This window comes from Ursus arctos, unplaced genomic scaffold (genome assembly GCF_023065955.2).
Source record: "Ursus arctos isolate Adak ecotype North America unplaced genomic scaffold, UrsArc2.0 scaffold_9, whole genome shotgun sequence".
Classification (NCBI taxonomy): Eukaryota; Metazoa; Chordata; class Mammalia; order Carnivora; family Ursidae; genus Ursus; species Ursus arctos.
In genome coordinates, this window is record NW_026623111.1 from 11,854,464 (window position 1) to 11,874,525 (window position 20,062).

The following is a 20,062-nucleotide window of genomic DNA, read 5'->3' on the forward strand; positions in this document are numbered from 1 at the left end:
TCTGAATTATAAGGCTTATGCTTTGGTCTCCATGTATCTGACTCTACTTCTTAATTAGTTCTGAACTCTGAGGAGAAGAAGTAATTATCACCCTCCCTTAAACTCAAACATCACCCACACGACCCTTTTTATGAACTCCTCTACAGTACAGATATTTATAATGTCTTATTCAGATTCGTAACCCAATATCATAAACATATGGAACGAAAGGCAAAATTATGTACTGTTATTCTACCATATCTCTTTCGACTTCAGAGTCATGGGCCAGGATTTATTCGCATGGAGGTTGTAATGAGATAATACATTTGATACTAAAAAAAAAGTATAAAGGATGAGAAATGGGCTGTTTCTTGTTGAAATTTTGGCTGATGACCAAAGCTAGTTATAATGTATTACAAATTCCCTGCATTATAAAAAGTAACACTGGACACATTTCCGGGGGACTTACTTTGAGATGAACAAGTGGGTCCCCTGACTATTAGTTCCATTGACCACCTTCAACTATATAAGGAAAAGCTTAGGAGGATGTTTGAAATGGGATTCACGAGTATAAGAGCATCATGGCATTTCCCTGCTCTTCCCAACTCTGGGGGGAGGGAGAAGAGCTTGTTCCCTGAAGCCCAGTTGGGATGGTCCTCAAAGCAAACCTAGAAAGGGGGAACGTCTGCCAGGAGGGAATCTTGACATCTCACCCCTGAGACTGGTGCCTTCTTGCTTAAAGACTTGTGAGCATGTGAGAGTGGCCAAAGCTGCCTGAGATAGCAGCCGAGGCCTTAGAGCGACAGGGGGGCTGGCCAGGACTTCTAGAATTTGATAGAGCAAGCGCATCCAAGCGGCCCCACTGAAGGCACTCCGACTTGAGTTGTCTTAATACCATCACACGTAGAGTGGGTGTGAAGGCGGCTGTGGGAGAAAAATTACGTTAACACTCATGGAGTGCTTGTCCAGGACTAGGGAGGGTTCATAGATTACTTTACTCATCCTCCCAAGAGCCCTGAAAAGTGGTACTTTCATTCCTGTTTTACAGATGAGACAATGGAGGCACGAAGACGTTTATTTGCTCAAGATCAGAGAATTAACACTGTTTATAACTGGTGTTTAAAGAGACAAATCCTTTTACATACTATGTTGGTTTTGATACCATCTATTGGCAATACCCAAATTTATTACTTCCAGCTCTGTGTGCTCTCTCTCTCCCTTGAATTCAAGTCTTGTATATCCAACTTCTTGCTTGATATCCCCATTTGGGTCTTTAATAGGCAATGGAAAGCTAATCTATACAAAGTGAAAGTTCTTGATTGTAATCTTTTCCTATTCCCCTCTTCCCTAGCTCAGTTGCTTAAGCCAGATCGCTCTTTTCCCATACACCCTGTTCATGTAGGCCTCGAACCCATGGACTTCTCTCCATTTCTACTGCTACCTTCTCTGCCCGTGGCACCATCACCTCCTTGCATTTATTGTTCCCTCTTCAGTCCTCACTGCAGTAGACATAAAATTCTTTTCATTCCCCTGCAGTGGTCTCGCATTTCTCTGAGAACAAAAGGCAAATTCAGTACTATGAAGCCTTGCAAGGCCTGCCGTCTCTTCCCCTCCCAAGTCTCCCCCCATTTCTCACTGGCCTGGAGCAGTGTTCCTGGCGAGCCCTAGCACTTACTCTTCTCTCTGCTTAGAATGCCCCTTCCCACCATTCTGCACGGTGACGTCATCCTCATCCGTTAGATCTCTGCTCAAGGTCACCTTCTCTTTCCTTTCTTAGTTTCTCCATCTCTTCCCTTGCTGTCTTTTTTTCATAGTCCTCATACAATTGGTAAGTATTTCGTGTACTATTTTTTGAGTTGTTTTTTGGGTGCATTCATTTCTACCTCCTTCCCCCAACCAGAACACAAACTGCCTGAGAAACGGACCACACTTACTGTCTTGTGCACCACTGTATTCCCAGAATCAAGCACATTGCCTGGTACATAATAGGTGCTCAGCAAATACTTGTTAAATGAATGAATGAATATTTCAGTAAATGCTTGTTGTACGAAAGAATGAAGAGAGAACCAGGAGTCATATCCTGGATATGGTGACTTTTTAACCTGAGAGGTTGGGAAGTACATTGTGGGAAGTATGATATTTATCGTAATTAAGGGGACTGCCTCTTTTGGAGTCGTTTAAAAGGTACCACCTATCACCCCTACTTATTCCTGTACTCAAGTGATGTTTTCTATTTTCTCATGTTCTAGGCACTAGGTTAGTGGCTGGGGATAAAAAGAAATAGGTACATTTCCTGTCCCAAAGCTTTAGTGAAGCATTCCCCTCTGGAAAGGAGTAAAGAAAAGTGAGGTGGGGGCAGGAATTGGAGCAAATCTCCAGTAACCCCTCTGCTCTACAATATCCCCAGGAAGTTGAAGTCTCAGTTTTTTCATCTTAAATATAATGCATAATAAAAGCACAGAAAGAATCTCTGAGGGATAGCAAAATGCCCATCCTTTAAAGATAAGAATTATCAATGAGTAATTGGAGCACAGTTTCAGCTAGAGATCAGTTAGCTGTTGGGATGCTAACTTTTCTGATGTGAAATGCATAAATTGCCAACACTAAGGCTGCACATTAGAGCTTCATACACTCTTAGCCAGTTAGAAATTACAATAGCCCCATTACGCAATACTTCTGCCAATATCAATTTGTAATGAAAGGGAACATTCAAGAATGGAGAATACAGTGTGGTTGGAAAGCCTTGATGAGTGTCCTTGCTCTGTTCCTACCAGCTCATTAGCCTTGAAGATGTTACGTAACTTTTCAGTGCCAGTTGACTTATCTAGATAATAGGGATAAAAAAAAAAAAGCATGTATCTCATGACATTGCTGTAGATTAAATTAGCTAATCCATGTAATATGTTTAGTATAGTGCCTGCCATTTAGCACACAGAATAATGTTAGCTAATATTAATATGATGGGGGGGGATTATAGTGCCACCGACATCACAAGGTTGTCACGAGGAGTAAATGATGTGTGTGTGTGTGTGTATGTGTGAATATCTATCGTGATGCTTGAAACAGTAGGAGTCAATCAAGAGTTGTTGACTAAGCCAATGTACTGGGAAAGCTACAAAGTGTAGATTGCTGTAAAAATGCTTTTGCTTCTTATTTTCTTATTTATTTTTCCAACAAAAGTAGGTTTATTAAAAATCTTTTATGAAAAAAATAAGAAGAATGCTCAAATTTCCCTACCAACCAGATATGATATTTAGCATGTTTACCAATCAGGAGGGCATGGACGCTGACCAATCAGAAGAGAGGCCAGCACTAGCCCCAAAGCAGGGCTCTGAGGACCTCCACTCTACTGAAGCATTATTGTGGGAAGGCCTCGGAGCAGTTCCAGGCAGGGACCAGAGAAGAGGAAGAGGGGGTAGGAGGTGGAGGGATTTGCATAGGGTAGCAGGTGTTTTCCAGCAAGTAGAAAGCAATTTTGCTATTTTAAAATCTGGGTTGACTGGTGCCTATGATCTGAAGCAGTTCTGTCCCCAAACTAAACCCTACATAAACTAAATGTGAAAGGAGACAGAGAACATACAGCCTATATGTACTGTTCTCCCGTTCACTTCTCCTAACCAAGGCTTGTTTGCCTGAAAGTAATGCTGTCAGTGAACTGGGTCAAAGAAAGACCCAGAGAGTTGCACATCAGAAGGGTGATAGTATTACATCACGGATCTAAACAAGGCGGTCTGTTTTTGGAAGTACGTGGGTGACTTGCCAATTGCATCAGCCTTAGCTCTTGCTGCTCTTGATAATACATTATTAGTCATCTTTATTCCAACAGAAGCCTCGCCATTCTCTCCAGATTTGATGCTGAATTTCAAATCCACTTTAGTAATAACATTTATAACTGGTAGGTTAGAAAGCTTGCATTATTTGAATAAAAATGACTTATTTGAAGATCCGAGGGAAAGTTGGGGAATAAACAAGTTCCCGGTAGCTAATTATTTTTTTACAAGTGCTATTAATGAACTGAGGCTTAGCGTACCTCTGTGTAACTCTTTTAAGGTCTATATTGACATACCAGATATCAAGAGAATTCAGTGGCCACTGTGGGGTTTGGAGTTTGGAAATTAATGAAGAGAAATGGAGGAGGGATTACAAATGTTTATGCCCCTTTTCAGGTGAAAGAAGTTTGAAAAAGGTGTATAAGTTGATTTGGCACAAAAGACTTTCATAACCCACCTACTGCCTAGCTTATAAGAAAGCACTTTTCACAAAACGTGCTAGCCAAGGCTTTCTGGAGAAATAGAACCAGCGTGATGTCTCTGTCTCTGTCTCTATCTCTCTCTGTCTGGATCTCTATCATCTGTATCTCTCTAATCGTTATATCTATCTTTAAATCTATTGATCTAATCATCCATCTATTGATGCATTTTAAGGAATTGACTCACGTAATTGTGGAGGCTTGGTGAGCCCCAAATCTGCTGGGGTCGGCCAGCAGTCTGGAGACCCAGGGAAGAGTTGCAACTCAAATCCAAAGACAATCTGTTGGCAGAATTCCTTCTTGCATGGGTGAGGTCAGTCTTTTTCTATTAGGCCTTCGACTGATTGGATGTGGCCCACCCACATTAAGGGGAGCAGTCTGCTTTACCCAGAGTCCACTGATTTAATGTTAATCTTTTCCAAAAAATACCTCCTAGACACATTGAGAATAATGTTCAACCAAATATCTGGGCACTGTGACCCAGCCAGATTGACACCTAAAAACCATCACGTAAGGTAATGTGAAGAAGTACCGTTTTTTTTTTTGTTAGTTATCTATTTCCAAGGAAAAGCTGCCAAGGTGGCCAAATGACTGCTACCTGAGGAGTCCCTGCAGGTTGAGATGCTAAACTAGCAAGAAGAGTTAGGGACAAATAGTAACACAAAGATAGTAACAGCTCCGTGTTCTCACCACCCGCGGATATATAATGCGTGTGTAAGATACACATTCCCAAACGCTCACGTGCCTGCGTGTGAAAGGCGGAGAGCAGAACCGGGACTCTCAGAGGAGGCAAATTTTGCCTCGAGACTGACTGGAAGCATCAGGAACTGATGACTTCTGGCCACAGCTGGTCCTGAGCAGACCTGCCACTGCCTTTCTCTGGTGAGCTTGCTTCTAGGTCCTCATAGATCCCCTTGTAAACTTCTTTCTTTTCTCTGGAGCCACAACCCAGCCCTGCCGCTTGACCTCCTGCTAGGCAGAGACAGAAGACCACTCATTCTGTAGCCCCCCCTCAAAACAGCTCTAGACTCAGCCCTTCTTCTTCCCTCTTTTCTGTGACTTGGTTTCCTGGGTTTCTCCCGAGGCCAGGTTTCCGCTCAGGTGCTTGATCCTATGTTTGCCACCTTCTCCAGGTGAAAATAAATATGTGAAGTTCTCTGCATTTACGATTTTATGGCAACTAGGCTTTTTAGTCCCAGGGTCTGCTCTGCTAAGCTTATGGCTGGCAGGATTTTTATGTAACTCCGATGATTGGTAGCTCTGTATTTATGAAAGCTACGTTGGTACGTTCGGACTAGAGCAGCCATGAGGATGACAGAAAGAAAGGCAGATGAACAAAGCTGAGAACAAAAGATTAAAATGTGAAGCATTTGTAGGTGGAAAGACTGAGAATTCTTTGCTATTTGTATTGAATCCATATAGATCATATATATTTTATTTATTATATATTTGTATTTATTATACATTTATATTTATTACATATATTTATATACAAACTATATATTTATAATTATTATGTATTTATTTATGGATAAAAATCTCTCATATCTCTCTCTCTGTCTCTCTCTCTCTATATATATATACTGGTTCTGTTTCTCTGGCAGCGTTCTCACTAATACAGATCATATCTGGCTTATTTCTCCACCCTCTGGATTTTCAGCTTTTCCATCAACTCTGTAATCGGTTCCCTATATTCAATTCCTTCCGTATGGAAGAGTGGGTTTTCTTCCCCTGCCAAGCCCTCACGGGTACAGCATGTTTGAAAGAAGCTTTTTGCAGGACATTGGTTAGAGACTATGCCAGTATTACCTTAAAAAATTGATGGGGCACCTGGGTGGTTCAGTTGGTTAAGCGTCTGCCTTCAACTCTGGTCATATCTCAGGGTGCTGGGATCGAGTCCCGCGACAGGGTCCCCGCTCAGCGGGGAGTCTGCTTCTCCCTCTCCTTTTGCCCCTCCCTCTTCGCTCCTGCTCTCTCTCTCCCTCTTTCGAATAAATAAATAAATACATAAAATCTTTGAAAAAAATTGATGTGTGTATATGATTAATGCTTGAAGAGAATTTTACAGTTTGTGAAGTGCTAATACAAATTTTATCATGTAACAATCTCTCCCTAATTTATCCCAGGGAGCTAGACATTACAGTGCTGCATTTCACTGAAGACAATGAACCTCAGAGAAGTTAAATAGTTCAACCCATGTCACGTATCTGGAAGGTAGAGGAATTGTAGTTTGAGCCCTGTTTCCTGACACCAAAGTGGGTATGATTTCTAAGACCCCTGGTGGCCACATGAGTGACCACAGAGTGTGGCATTTGAGAACACAGACTATCTGTGTGAATGTGGGCAAGTTATTTACATTATCTGTGCCTGGTTTGCATACGTATAAAATAACAGAATCCACTTCATCAATAGAGTCTGAGGACTAAAGGAGACGATGTGTATAAAGTACTAGAAATACTTAACGGCAGCACAAGCACGTAATAATTCCACGAGAAAAGGTAGCTATTACAGCCATAGCCATATATGTCGTTTGATACTACACATGATTTGCGCTGAAAATTTGTTTGATGAAAGGTCGTTGTTGGCATTGTGTGTTCAGTGACATGGTGGACTGTTCATGAACCGTTGGTTATGAGTCTTTAACAAGATAAAATTTAGAAACTTTTATATGAATTTAATATTGCTCCAATATCCAACAACATAATCAGTGAAATCAGAATTTTACTTCAACTGTATTATTTTGATCTGCAAAAGTCTCGTGGGGGAAGAAAGCTTCTTCACCACAAGATCGTTTGGGAAGCACTGGTGTAAGGAAACTCTCTCATCTTAGGGGACCCCCGAGATTTAAGCTACCAAAGTCAAGAGAAAAGGGAGAAGTAGGAGGGAAGAGCCAATTTTACAAACTGTAAAATTCCCTCCAAGCATTGATGGGATGCATTTTGAGAGGCACTCAGAGGTTTTCAGGGGAGACAGATGTCAGGAGATGCTTTAAATCCCACGCCACAGACTGAAACCCCCAAAGCAGCCAGATGGGTAACTTAAATGCATAACTGTGTCTAAAAATAGTCCTCTTTATTTTCATTTGAAACATGGAACATTTTTCTTGTTTTTCTCCAAATATATGGCCTTTCTTCTGATCGTTTTCTCAATTTTTAATAGAATATTTGCATAGAAATAGTTCAATTTCCTCTAAACTCTATTCTGAAAAAGTAAGAGTGTTACGCTTGATAATAAAGGACAAACTGACTCTCAGCCAAACGTAGTAGACAGGATTCTGGTTTCTGCCTCGTGTTACATGGTCTGGATAATCTCTGGGACTGTGATTGGGATGGCCCACCACTCTCACGAATAGGTTATATCATATAGCACACCTGACTTTAAGAAAAGGAGAGTGACCTGGGTGGGCCTGAACTAACTAGGTGAGTTCTTAAAGGGGACTGGGCTACCTCTGGCGAGAGATCAGAGGCATGAGTGGGATTTAGTGTGCGGTAAGTTCTCCGTTGCTGGCTTTGAAGAGGGAGGGGATCACGTGGTGAGAGACACAAAAAGCCAATAGGAATTAAGAGTATCCCTGCTCAGAACCAGGAAGGAAATGGGGAGCTCAGGCCCCAACCACAAAGGACTGAATTCTGCCACAACCATATGCTCAGAAGAGGATTCTAAGTTCCAGATGGGAATGCAGCCCGGCTGACGCATTGATGTTGACTTTGTAAGACCCTGGGCAGATAATGCAGTCATGCCCGGACTGCACTCCTGACCCACAGAACTGTGAGCTAACGTGTGGATGTTGTTTTAAGCTTCTAAGTTTGTGGTGATTTGTTACATGGCAATAGAAAACAAATATAGCTAGGAAACAGGTAACAGTCAGAGGAAATGAGAAACACTGAAGGGCTCTTGCTTGGTCAAAAGGAATAGCCACCTTTTGATTCCAGCCCCATGTTGCATGTGAAAATATGGACTCAGGGTTGGCAGATCTTCTGTATGCTCCAGATAACCCAGGAATCTGGATTTTTGTGGGAAAAGCACGAATGTGAATACAGGCAGTTCTTAAAACACACACACACACACACGCACACACACACACGCACACTCTTACGCATACACACTTCAGGCCAAGCAAAACATGTTCTTGCCCTGAATTTGCAGAATGACCGTTCGCTATGTAAATTTCTCAGTGGTATGGGTATGTTTCCCTAAAGTATCAAGTTTCTTTTCTAGATTGTTAATTGCCAAATAAAATTCAAGACCTGACTTTGAGAAAGGCTTCATTATAACTGGTTCTTGGTATCTGTTGGAAGCTTTCTCAGCTAGGAGGTCAGTTTTCATTTCCTTTAGTTTAAACGTAAATGAAGAAAAGATGTCGCAGAGAATCCAACCCTTTTATCCATCTTATATTTTAGTCTCAAGAATTTGTGCTTAAAATAGAATGTGTGAATGTGTGGAGTAAAATAATGCCTCTAATAGATCCACGACGCTTTAAAGTTAAGCTCAAAATCACTCAAGCTCTTGATGTTGTTTTAGAGTCTTTGTGAGGCTGACATTTGTTATTAAAATAGCTTTTTACTTCATCACCTTGTAATACCATTATTTGTTATTACATGCTGCCCTCTAGTGAAATAGCAAAAGGGCTGTGTTGGTGATTTCAGATTTTTGCATCTGAATTTTGCAATTCTCCTAAATTTTATACAATTTTTATGATTTTATGATTTTTAAATTTTTACAATTCTCCTAAATTATATAAAACTTTAGATTAAAAACACTGGTATAGGAAAGATTTCCTATAAATAGAGGGTCTATATAATAGACATTTTAAAGTCTTTTCCAACAGATAAAAAGTTACTCTGTTAGATTTTTGGAGGACTAAAATAAAATTCAAAAGCATGTTATACATTTTTAAATGTTTCATACTTACTCATAGCTTGCTTTGTCTTGAAAATTGGTATGTTTCATTTGTTAGCAATGTGGAAGTTCAGAAAAAAGGGGAATTTTCTAGAAAAAAAGTCATCATTAGTTTGAGTGTTTGTTTGGAGAAAAGTGTTCCTGCCTGCTCCACTAGGCTCCGCCCTAGAATTTTCTAATATCCATAGCCTTGCCGTCATTCCCCTTCACCACACCGTCTTGAGCTCAGTTCTGGGGATTTGTTTGCTTAATTTATCAGCAAAGTACTTAGGAGTTGAAACTCCCAACATGAGGAGCAGGTCACCTACTACAGTAAGTTTCATAGACTCACAGCATTTCCCTCAATTAGAAATGACTTCAGACTTTTAAAAAATGTACCTCCCTCAGTTTTAGAATAAACACATACCCAAATGGACCATGTGGTTTCCTTTGGTCTCCAGGCTCCTTCACAGCTGAGCTGAGCTGAAGAATCTTGATGGCCGTTGAACATCCTAGACACTAGGACGTGTTCCTTGTCCTGGAGAAGAGAGCTTAATCAGGCTGAGCTGGGATGAGAAAGAACGCAGTGCAGTAGTGGACGAGATCTCTGGTTAGAAGAGAGGACCTCAGGTCTGCAGCATCTGGAATGGTCTGCCGTCAATGAAGAAGTGCCTATTAGCAACATCTTATTCACCTAGCCCTGTGGGCCCCCTCCTCATCTCCACCCAGGGCATGCAGGGCAAGGAGAGAAGTGACTGAAATTATAGGGCATGCCTCTGTTATCCCTCACAAGTGGGGGTGGCCTCAGCAGAGGGATGCTGAGCTCACACACTGAGCTTGAATGGGGTTGAGCCCAGACCACCCTCCTTGTCTCCTGAAACACCCTTTTCCAAACAAGCCAAAATTTTAAAAAAAGTTAAAAGCAATTTAATATTAGCCTAATTATTACTAGTAATTATGGATTATTAATATATGCTTAAAATATATTAATAATTGATATTAGCTTTTTCACAGCAGTAAAATCACCGTAAGAAATAAAGAAGGTCATCACAAACCAATAAATTAAGCAATTCTCTAGGATGCTAAAACAGCTCTGAACTCATGTGCCTCTACCAGCATCATTTTCAAAATATTTAATCCAACATTGAAAGAATTTCAGGGAAAAATGGGAATAGTCTTACTAATCATGAGAGAGTTTGACATATTTCTTTTTAGAATCTGATAAATGTGGCAGGCAGAATGAACTTTTTTAAGGATTTAAGAGATTTGGGGCGCCTGGGTGGCACAGCGGTTAAGCGTCTGCCTTCGGCTCAGGGCGTGATCCCGGCGTTCTGGGATCGAGCCCCACATCAGGCTCCTCTGCTATGAGCCTGCTTCTTCCTCTCCCACTCCCCCTGCTTGTGTTCCTTCTCTAAAAAAAAAAAAAAAAAAAAAAAAAAAAAAAAAAAGAGATTTGGACAACGCAACAAAGTAGACATAATAAAACCACCCTGATCCCATCAGTTAAAGAATAAACATATACTAAGCCACAAAAAGTCTCAGGAAATACCCGAAAACAAATACGCTACAGACCATGTTGTTCTACTAAAGGCAATCAAGTTAGCAATCAATACTATAAACAATGCCCATAGTTTTAGAGTGAAACAATTTAATTAAAAATGTGTATCTCAAGAACAGATTATAATAAAAATTACGAAATATTTAGAATTGAATACCAATAAAAACACTACAAATAAAGGACAACGGGATTTAGTGATTGCAATACTTTAAATTTATGGAGTTAACACATTTATTAGAGGAAGATAAACAAATTATAAATAAAACTATTTAATTTAACAAGCTAGAAAAGGAGTGGCAGAATAAACCCAAAGCAAGAGAGGAGGGCAGTACCAAAGATAAGAACAGAAAATAATTGGGGCGCCTGGGTGGCTCAGTCGGTTGAGCACCCAACCATTGGTTTTGGCTCAGGTCATGATCTCATGGGTCAATAGATGGAGCACTGTATCAGGTTACACGCTGGACGGAGAGTCTGTTTGAGAATCTCTCCCTCCCCTCCCCCCACATGTGCAGAAAAATGGAGAGTACCGAAAATGACTCAAGAGGACATAGAAATTCTGAAGAGTCCTATTAATATTAAAGAAATTGAATCAGGGTTCAAAAATAAACACACACACACACACACACACACACAAATGCCCCCTTACTCACATGGATCAGACAATTTTCAAGACTTAGTCAGATCATGAAAGAAGTTTTACACTAGATTGTGCAAATTGTTCCACTAATAGAGAAAGACAGAAAGCTCTTAAGTTCATTTTATGAAGGTAGTATCCCTTTGAAAACAAAACAAGGACAAAAGGAGAAATAAAAACACAGACCAATCTTCTATACTTAAAAAAATTTTAAATATATGCTTTTAAAGTTTGAAATAAAATTTTAATACATGTAATTCAGCATTGTATATATGTGAACAAGATTTAGAAGTTAAGGAAGGAGAAAGTATCAAAAATTGGGAAATAAAAACTGTTAATTTGTACTGGCTTAAATTTAGCAACATTGTAAAAAGCATCATTGCTAAGACTTTTTTGTCTGTTTTCTTTTCCCTCTTCTCTTACTTTTTAAAGGAAACTTTTTATTCATAAACTTTATTGATCCTGAATTTATCTCAATCCATCAGTTTATTATCACAGAGGATAAATCTCTCATTCATTCATTCACTTAAAAAACCTACCTTTTCTCCTAAGTGCCAGACACTGATCTAACTCCAAATAGCTTCCCGCATCCTCTCTACCTATTAAAAACCTACCCATTCTTTAAGGTTCTGCTCAAATCTCAAATTTTACCAGTAATGAATCAGATCAGAAGTGAGTAAGACATACTATTTTCCTCTCATGAACTTTCAAATTGTTAGAGGGCAGGGAGACACAAGTCAAGTTTTAAAAACATTATAGTAAAAAGGGAAAGTAATGAAATCCTGTAAGAGAAACACAAGCAGCTCTTGAGGGCTGAAAGAATTTTTAGTTTTTACTTTATACATTTCTATACTGCTTTTATTTTTTTTTTATATTACTTTACAAACCCAAAACTAAAAGCAGAAAGGAAAAAAACCAAAGCAATCAAACCAAACTCTACTATGGGGATTTGATGATTCAGGTGAGAGGTAGATTTCTCTTGGGGTGGGGAGGAAGGAGGCCTAGGGAAAGACTTGGCATTGATCTCATTTGATATGGCCTTTTTAGGTTGGGTGCAGTGGAAATGGATGGAAGACACCACCCACGGCCACATATTCTTGCTTACTTCTGGACACAGTAACGTTTCTTTTCCACGGAGCTCACTAGACATTTAGTCATGATCTATTTTGTGTTGTTAATTTTTAAACCACATTTTATCTCCTCGAAAATGTTAGAACAAAATTACGGAATAAAAACTAAAGAGAAAAAGAATCATGACTTGCTGTTTCAATTCAGAAGTAGATTGGGATTAGCAGAACTGAAAGAAGATGTCTTTCTATCTCCTAGAGTCTCTCATTGAAGACCTAAAATTCTTTTGGAGGGGAGGCACTGTTCCTGAACAAGTATTTATCCAACTTCTATTGCATAATAGGTGCTAGAGCTAATTGCCTTAGGTGTTGGCGCTAATATGGTTAATTAGAGACATTGCTCCTGTCTTAAAAGGAAAGGAGAGTAGGTTGGCCCTCCACAGCATCTAAATGTCCTCCTACTGCAGCCCTAAATTAATCTCTGTCCCATCGTTACCTTATTTTTGCCTCGATGTATGGCTGGAGGTGGTGTTGGTGCTCATTTTACTGAAGTGACGCAGCCCAGTAAGCACTTTATGCAGATAAAGATCATTGATCCCAACATCTGGCAGTGCTCAGACCTCAGAATGTCAGCTCCTTAGCACACTTTGCTAGCCTGGTGTTAGCTGGTGTTGGGTGTTCAGTGCCAAAACTGTGGGTGGAGGTCCACACCAACCTGCTAACATCGAAAACTGCTGGGCTCAGTCTAGTCAGTGCTGTAGAAGATTCTCAGAACCTAGTGCAGGGGATCTCTATCCCAGAAGCCCCTTGTGAATGGGCCTCCTCCATTCAGACCTGCCTCAACCTCAGGGACTGCTCCCCCTGTACCAGCAGAGATTTCCCAGGGGAGAGCCCCAACCATACCCCTGCTTCTGAGTGACCCTGGCTTTTGCAGAGGGGTTTAACCACAACTATATTCCTAAGCCTCTTCTCAGTCAGTGAGCAATACTTGACTCCCATGGCACCCATTGTCAAGAGAAACTTGTGTCTGAGGCTATAGGGAACCAAGCAAGTGTTGTTCTAAGAGCCTTGGCAGTAGAACTCAGAACCTTCCCAGGGACTGCATCACTGGTGAGCCAGCCACCTACCACCTAAGGTGAGTTATTCTAGAAGATGATACCACCAATTGTGTCCTTAACAGGATTTGGTGACGGGACCATCTTTTGGGATTAGAACATGACTGGGCAAGCTTCTCTTCTACCACCATTGTTTCTCTGAATCAGACATGCATTGAAATATGCCAGTACCTTGACTATATCCACCACTGCCACACCTGACCCACGACATCTGAGGGCACTGGGGAGCCTTGAATGCAAAGCACTATGTTTGTTGGAGCTTGGGAGGGAGACCCATGGGCTCATTTCCTGCTGTTATGGGCAGCTGGGAGCTCAAGTGTCTCACTCAGAGTATTGAGAGTGGCATTATCTTCAAATTCAGAACTGGGAAGAGGATTAAATTTACCAAGACACCAGTGAGTTCTCAAATACCCCGTGGATCTGGCTCCTGGGAAGTGGTTCAGGTTAACATGTATCAAATTCTGGCCACCTTTAGAGAGCCAAATAAGCACTCTGGACAGGGCTGGGAGTGAAGGACCAAGAGGTAGCAGCAGCAGAACCAAATCCTGATCTATATCTTCTAGGAGTAGGGGAGGCAAGAATGCGTCCCAGGACTGGTATTCCTTAGAGGCCATCTGAAACCCTGTCAGGGGCCGAGGACACTTAGGATCCTGGATTGGAGACTTTGCTGTCAGGCAAGCAAGAACCTGCAGTTTTTCCCCAAGAGTTGGGTTTCCTGAGCCAGTAGGGCCTGTGGGAACAAAGATCCATATGCCCTCACGTCTGTAATTTCATTTTTTGGCCGGGTTTGGGTGACCTCGGGAACAGTGGTCCCACATTGTCTACCTACTCTAATAGTCACTTTCCTTTGGTATTTAGTACTGAACCCCTTTCCGACTGGAACAAGGGCTCTACAACCTATGTACAGTGGGCTCTAAATAAAGTTCTAAAGGAAAAATTCTGGAACAAATAAATAAAACAAAACCAAAACCAAACAAAAAATAACCCCACCAAATTTGAATGATGGCAATAACATGGGGAACTACTTTGGATGCTACATAAAACCTTTGCACACAGATGCCAGGAAAGTGTATTAAGTCATTCTGTTTTAAATCTCGTTTGCCTGCCCACGTAGGCTATTTTTCAGAAATCTTAATAATCACATTTTAAATGCTTACGATGCTTGCTGGTATCAGGCTCTGCTCCAGGAAATCCACACACATAACTCATTCTTTCTCCTAGCAATCCTAGGAAGAATGTATTCTTGCTCTCTCCATTTTCCTTGTAAGCAACTTGCCCAAGGCCAGACAGCTATCGAGTGGAGGAAGTGAGGTTCAAACCCATATGGTCTGTGTTGGGAGCTTGGTTCTGAACCAGTACTTGCACTGTTTCTGGTGACCTCATGTACTCACAGGATATTTCCAAATTTAAACTGATACAAGCAATCTTTAGAAACAGCTCCAATCTAGGAGGGGATCATGAGCTTCTTTTCACCTCTCTCCACTGAATGCCATGTAGATCTTACATTTCTCAGAAGTATATCATTTAGGGTTCTTTTTGGGAAAGCCACAGAAACAAATGCTGGTTAAGATCATCCAGAAGGGGAATTTGTTGGAGGGATTCTGTGTGGATCAGGGAATGGGAGTGAAGCTGGAAAAACTGGCCTAAAAATAGGATGGGAGGAGCCACAACAGACATCCTGCCTGCTGGGGATGGGGGGTGTGGAGGCTGCTGGCATGGCTCAAAATTCAGGCACTGGTGCTGGGATAACGGGCTCCATGCTGTATGAGTCTTGGGAGAATGAATCTGACTGTCCAAGCTCAGATCCTGTGCCCTCCCAGTGGTTGTGCAGAAAGGGGAGGGAAAGGTGTGCTGAAGGAGCTTTGGGTACTTCCACCAGAGGTAAAACCTGTGGGACTTAACAGGGGAAGGGAAGGACCTCATGAACTACCATAGCGTGGGATGGGGGAGAGGTGAGCATGAATGGGGAGGAGCAGGGAGTCAGAAGAAACTGATTTGAAAATAATAGTAATAAAACAAGTGGGTGGTAGTATAGGGCTTAAACTTGGGTAACGGAAGAGAGCCTGGGGAGAAAAGCAAGGTTTTAAGAGGGTGACCGAACAGGAATTTTGTTTTTCTTTGTTCTCCCCTGTTCTTCAGGTTCTGAGCATCACCTCCTGCCCCAGGTCTATTTGGGCAACTCTGAGAGTTCAAGCTTGTCTATTTCCACATGGATCTTCTGGCCTGAAGACATTCAACTGCTGACTCTCCTCTCAAATCGTAAATCTCATCTCAGTATCATGTTGTTCCTAGGATTTTCAATCCAAAGTCATTTTACATCCGATAGAGACCACAGTAAGTATGGTTTATCTTTTTAATGTAAATGTAATTTCAGAAGCAGACTATGCCCCTTGATTATAGGCAAAATCAAACCTAATATTAGTTTGGATTTATTTTACTGTTAATATTATTTACCTTCTAAAAACAGACTAACCCCAATTAGCATTGTGAATTGTCTGCCCTGTAATGACCAGATATCCCATTCTATTACATTACTGAAATCATTTGCATAGTAATTATGGTTTAGCTTTATGCGTAATTGGAATTGTTTCCCTCCTGGTAATGTTGTGCAATGGTCTCTCATTAATCACATGGAAAACCCTGCCACATGGCAGAATCAAGGAAGTACAGTCATACACTCCCACTAAACTCATGGTCATTGTAGGTTATAAACCAGTGAGTCAGTTCGCTCCATTGTCTTCCCTCTGTGTTTTAGTTTTTAAACCACTCATGCAACAGAAAAACAATTTAAATTGCAAATGTGATAGGTCTACCGAAATTTTATTTAAAAATTCACGTGTGAATTACCCATCTTGTTCCTCCCCTCTTCTAGATTTCTCCCTCCTCCAATATGATAAATGAAGCCTGAAAGCAAATATCATAGGCTATTAAGACAATTGAGACATATTTATCTGTGTGTGTGCGTGTGTGTGTGTGTATAATCTGTGTTAAGTAACTAAATGTAGTATAGGAAAACCTGGACTTGCATAACAAAACAAAACTGGAGATGTAAACTTCACTTTAGAAAAGAATTCTTTCAAAAAATATCTTCAAAATATATTTTCAAACCCTAGGTACACTTGGTGCAATTAAAATATTATTTAATCTGTAAATTTTTAATTTTTTTAGAAAGATTAAATCAATGAAACAATCTATATTCATGTACACCCATATACACGTGTGTGCACACAGACACACCTGCTCCCATATGCGTATACATCACCTAAACATCGGAGAATGCAGAAAGAATGCAGGTGTGGAACCAGGCAGAGCTGGTCCATCTGTGGCTACAATTGCATGTAAGTCATTCTATCTATCTAAGCATTAGTTTCCTCATCTGTGCAACGGCATTAATAATAATCTATCAGTATTAGTTGGGATATGGCTTGACACTTGTAGCAGAGCCGTCAGAACAGAAAGCAAGACAGAAGGATGTCATGCCCTCACAAACAGCTTAAGTCAGAAACTCGTGCTCCCTCTATCTTGTTGTTCCCCATCTCTGGGTGGGGGGAGGTACTCTGATTCACAAGATCCAAAATAGGTCACCATCACAACTATATTCCAGCCTGTAGGAAAGAGAAGGTGTTAGAAAGAAAGAGAAAGAAAGAAAGAAAGAAAAAAGAAAGAAAGAAAGAAAGAAAGAAAGAAAGAAAGAAAGAAAGGGAGAAAGAAAGAGAAGGAAGGAAAGGAGGGAGGGAGGGAAGGTAAAGGCACCCCTAGCTTTGAACAGCCTGCCTGGAAGTTGCACAGACCACTTCTCTTCACACCCATTGGAGAGAACTTGGTGATGTAGTTACATCTAGCTGCAAGGGAAGCTGAGCATCAGCATCTTTCCTTTTTTGTTTTTGGTCTACTTTGTGCTCATTTATTTTGTGCTCATTTAAAACTAGGGAGGGCTCTATTACTAAGGAAGAAGGGGGAATGGACATTGGGAGATGCCCAGCCGTCTTCTAATCCATGCCACGTGGTGGTTTGGAGAATTCAATGAGATAATGATGCCTGGTGCAGTCTATGTTCAAAATAAATCCCTTTGCCACCTGTATGCATCACAGCACTGTTCATGACAGCCAAGGGGTGGAAGCCACGCAAATGTCCATGTGAATGTGCAAACAGAATGTGGTACATACATACAAGGGACTTATTCAGCCCTGAAAAGGAAGGACATCCTGACACATGTTACAATGTGAGAATGTTGCAGACATTATGCTAAGTGAAGTAAGCTGTCATAAAAAGACAAATAGTATATGATTCTGCTTATACAAGGTATGTGGAGACATCAAAATCATAGAGACAGAAAGAAGGATGGTGGTAGCTGAGAGCTGGGGGTAGGGGGATAGGGGGTTGCTGCTTCATGGGGACAGAATTGTCGTTTTGCAAGATGAAGAGTCCTGCAGGTGGATGGTGGTGATGCTTGCAAGACAGTGTGAAGGTACTTAAAACCTTCACTTAAAACAAAAATGTAGAGTCGTCCATTTCAAAATGGCTATGATGCTAAATTTTATGTGGTTTTGACCACAATTAAAAATAAATAAATAAAATAGAAGGTAAATCCCGCTGGACACCGTGTTCTGCACAGATTCCCTCGGGTCCCTCTTACTGCATCTGTGAGCCCCTTTCCTGGTTTCAGAGTATTTTATTCCCAAAGTCTATGTCTAGGGCTCTTTTCTGAGCCTTGCCCTGGGGCTCCTGGAGGCAGCCTATGCAAAGCCCAGAGTGGCTGGGACTTGAACAGGCTTGGAGCAGAGCTTAGATGATGGCTGAAAGCCCAGCTCCCAGATATCTTCCCATCAGCTCTAATACCTAATTATCTGTCTCCATGATATTTTAGTTGCTACATATATATAGCACTTCCTAGTGGTCCTTAAACATATCACTTGGTTTCTCTGAACCTCAGTTTTCTGCCCCCAAATGTGAATAAAATACTTCCTCCAACACAGGGTCCCATAGGAAAGAGCTATTGCCCAGACACCTGGAGACCTTTGGCTCTGAGTTCGAGGTGAGACCTCTTCTGTCCTCCAGAGTTCTAACCTTAAGGAGGAAGTTGACCAGAACCTGGGAGCAATTGGGAAGAAGCATGGTTCTCAAACACACCTGGGTACTCAAGGGGCTCTGCTGAGGAATAAGTTGTTGGGGCTGCTCCCTGGGCAGGTGATTCGGCCCTGGGTGTTGTGCTGGTGGGTGTAGCTGTGCATGCAGGCCCTGTGAGGTCTGCAGTTGGCATGGCCCCTGGTCTGACCAACGCTCTTTCACACTCTTTCTTGTTCCACTGGGCCTCATCTCAGCTTTTATTTGCACCGTAGAACTCTTGGGCCCCTGTCACTTCCATATCTAGCCCTTTGCCACAGGGCAATTCGCTGTCAACCCAGCTCCCTGCTGCAACCCTCTTTGAGGACAGGCAGGGACTCCTGTGTCCCATTCTTACTACGTGGAAACTGAGGGCATCTCCATCTCTGCTTTTCCATGCAGTATCAAATCTATCCCCCTTCTCCTCCTCGATAGCTCGACTTTGATGACGACTAAGCATTTCAGACCTTACGTGGACACCTGATCTTTCCCCCAGAGCTGCTCTACTCACATCTTTCGACCTCAGCCTCACTTTCCAGTTGCCTACAGCCAAGAACACGGGTGTCATCTATGACTCTTCTGTGTTTCTCCCACTTCCCCATCCAGTGGGACAGAAACTTGCGCTGGCTCTATCTTCAAATGTTTCCCAAATTCAGTGACCGCTCCCCAATTTACTGCAACATTCTGTTGGAGCGACTGGCACCTTTTGCCTGGATTACCAAAATGGTTGCCGACACTTAGGCCCCTTTAGAGTCTATTCTTCGCATAGCGGCCAGCGTCTTATTTTAAAAACCCAACTGAAGACCATTCTATATAATTTACTTACGTATCACACTTACCATCTGTCTCTCGCCACTGGAACAGGAGGGAATGTGGCTTTGTTCCTGATGAATTGCATCAGTGTCTGTCTGATGTGTCAAAGGCACTCAGGGATTATTTTTTTCAGTGGTGTCGCTGGGGCATCATGGGAGGTGATTGCTTCGCAGAGCCCCACATGTAAGTGTGGCATGCACCCTGCTCTTTTGTAATCCCCTCATGTCTTGGATGCACCCTCTGTTCTCTCAGCCAGAGCCCAGGGAGGGGAAATGAGGACACATCTGTCTCTTTGGCAGCTCTTTCCTGGCTGGGACCAGAATGGGGGGTGGTGGATGTTTTATTCTTCCCCCTTCTTGTCTCTTGGGACACCCTTCGTTATGTCCAGTCCAGAGGTGGCAGGTATTGCTCTTTTAAATTTCCTGCATCTCAATCTCTTTTAAATTTCGTGATGAGCAGAGTGAGTCACAAGGGTTCAGGCTTATGAAATTTAGGTTAACCGTCTACCTGACATGGCATTGCTTTAAACTGGAAGAAATTTGGAGAACTTAACTTCATCCTACTATTCATTGGGTGCAGTTTTGTATCCATCTGGATGCAGAATCCAGGCATTAGACATAATAAAGTGACTTTTCCTGCACCTCTGAGTCCACGCCAGTGCCTGCG

General features: G+C 41.7%; 1 long non-coding RNA gene across 1 annotated transcript in view; it reads right to left on the minus strand.

Moving 5' to 3' along the window:
- LOC123001907 (uncharacterized) overlaps positions 1-19,497 on the minus strand; it is a 36,621-nt gene extending 17,124 nt beyond the window's left edge. Inside the window, exons 1-3 of the long non-coding RNA XR_007187899.2 lie at positions 19,423-19,497; positions 9,534-9,757; positions 9,141-9,217 (exon numbers count right to left, since the gene is read on the minus strand). This is a non-coding gene — a long non-coding RNA (uncharacterized LOC123001907). The remainder of the gene's footprint in view (positions 1-9,140; positions 9,218-9,533; positions 9,758-19,422) is intronic.
- Between the last annotated feature and the right edge of the window lie 565 nt (positions 19,498-20,062).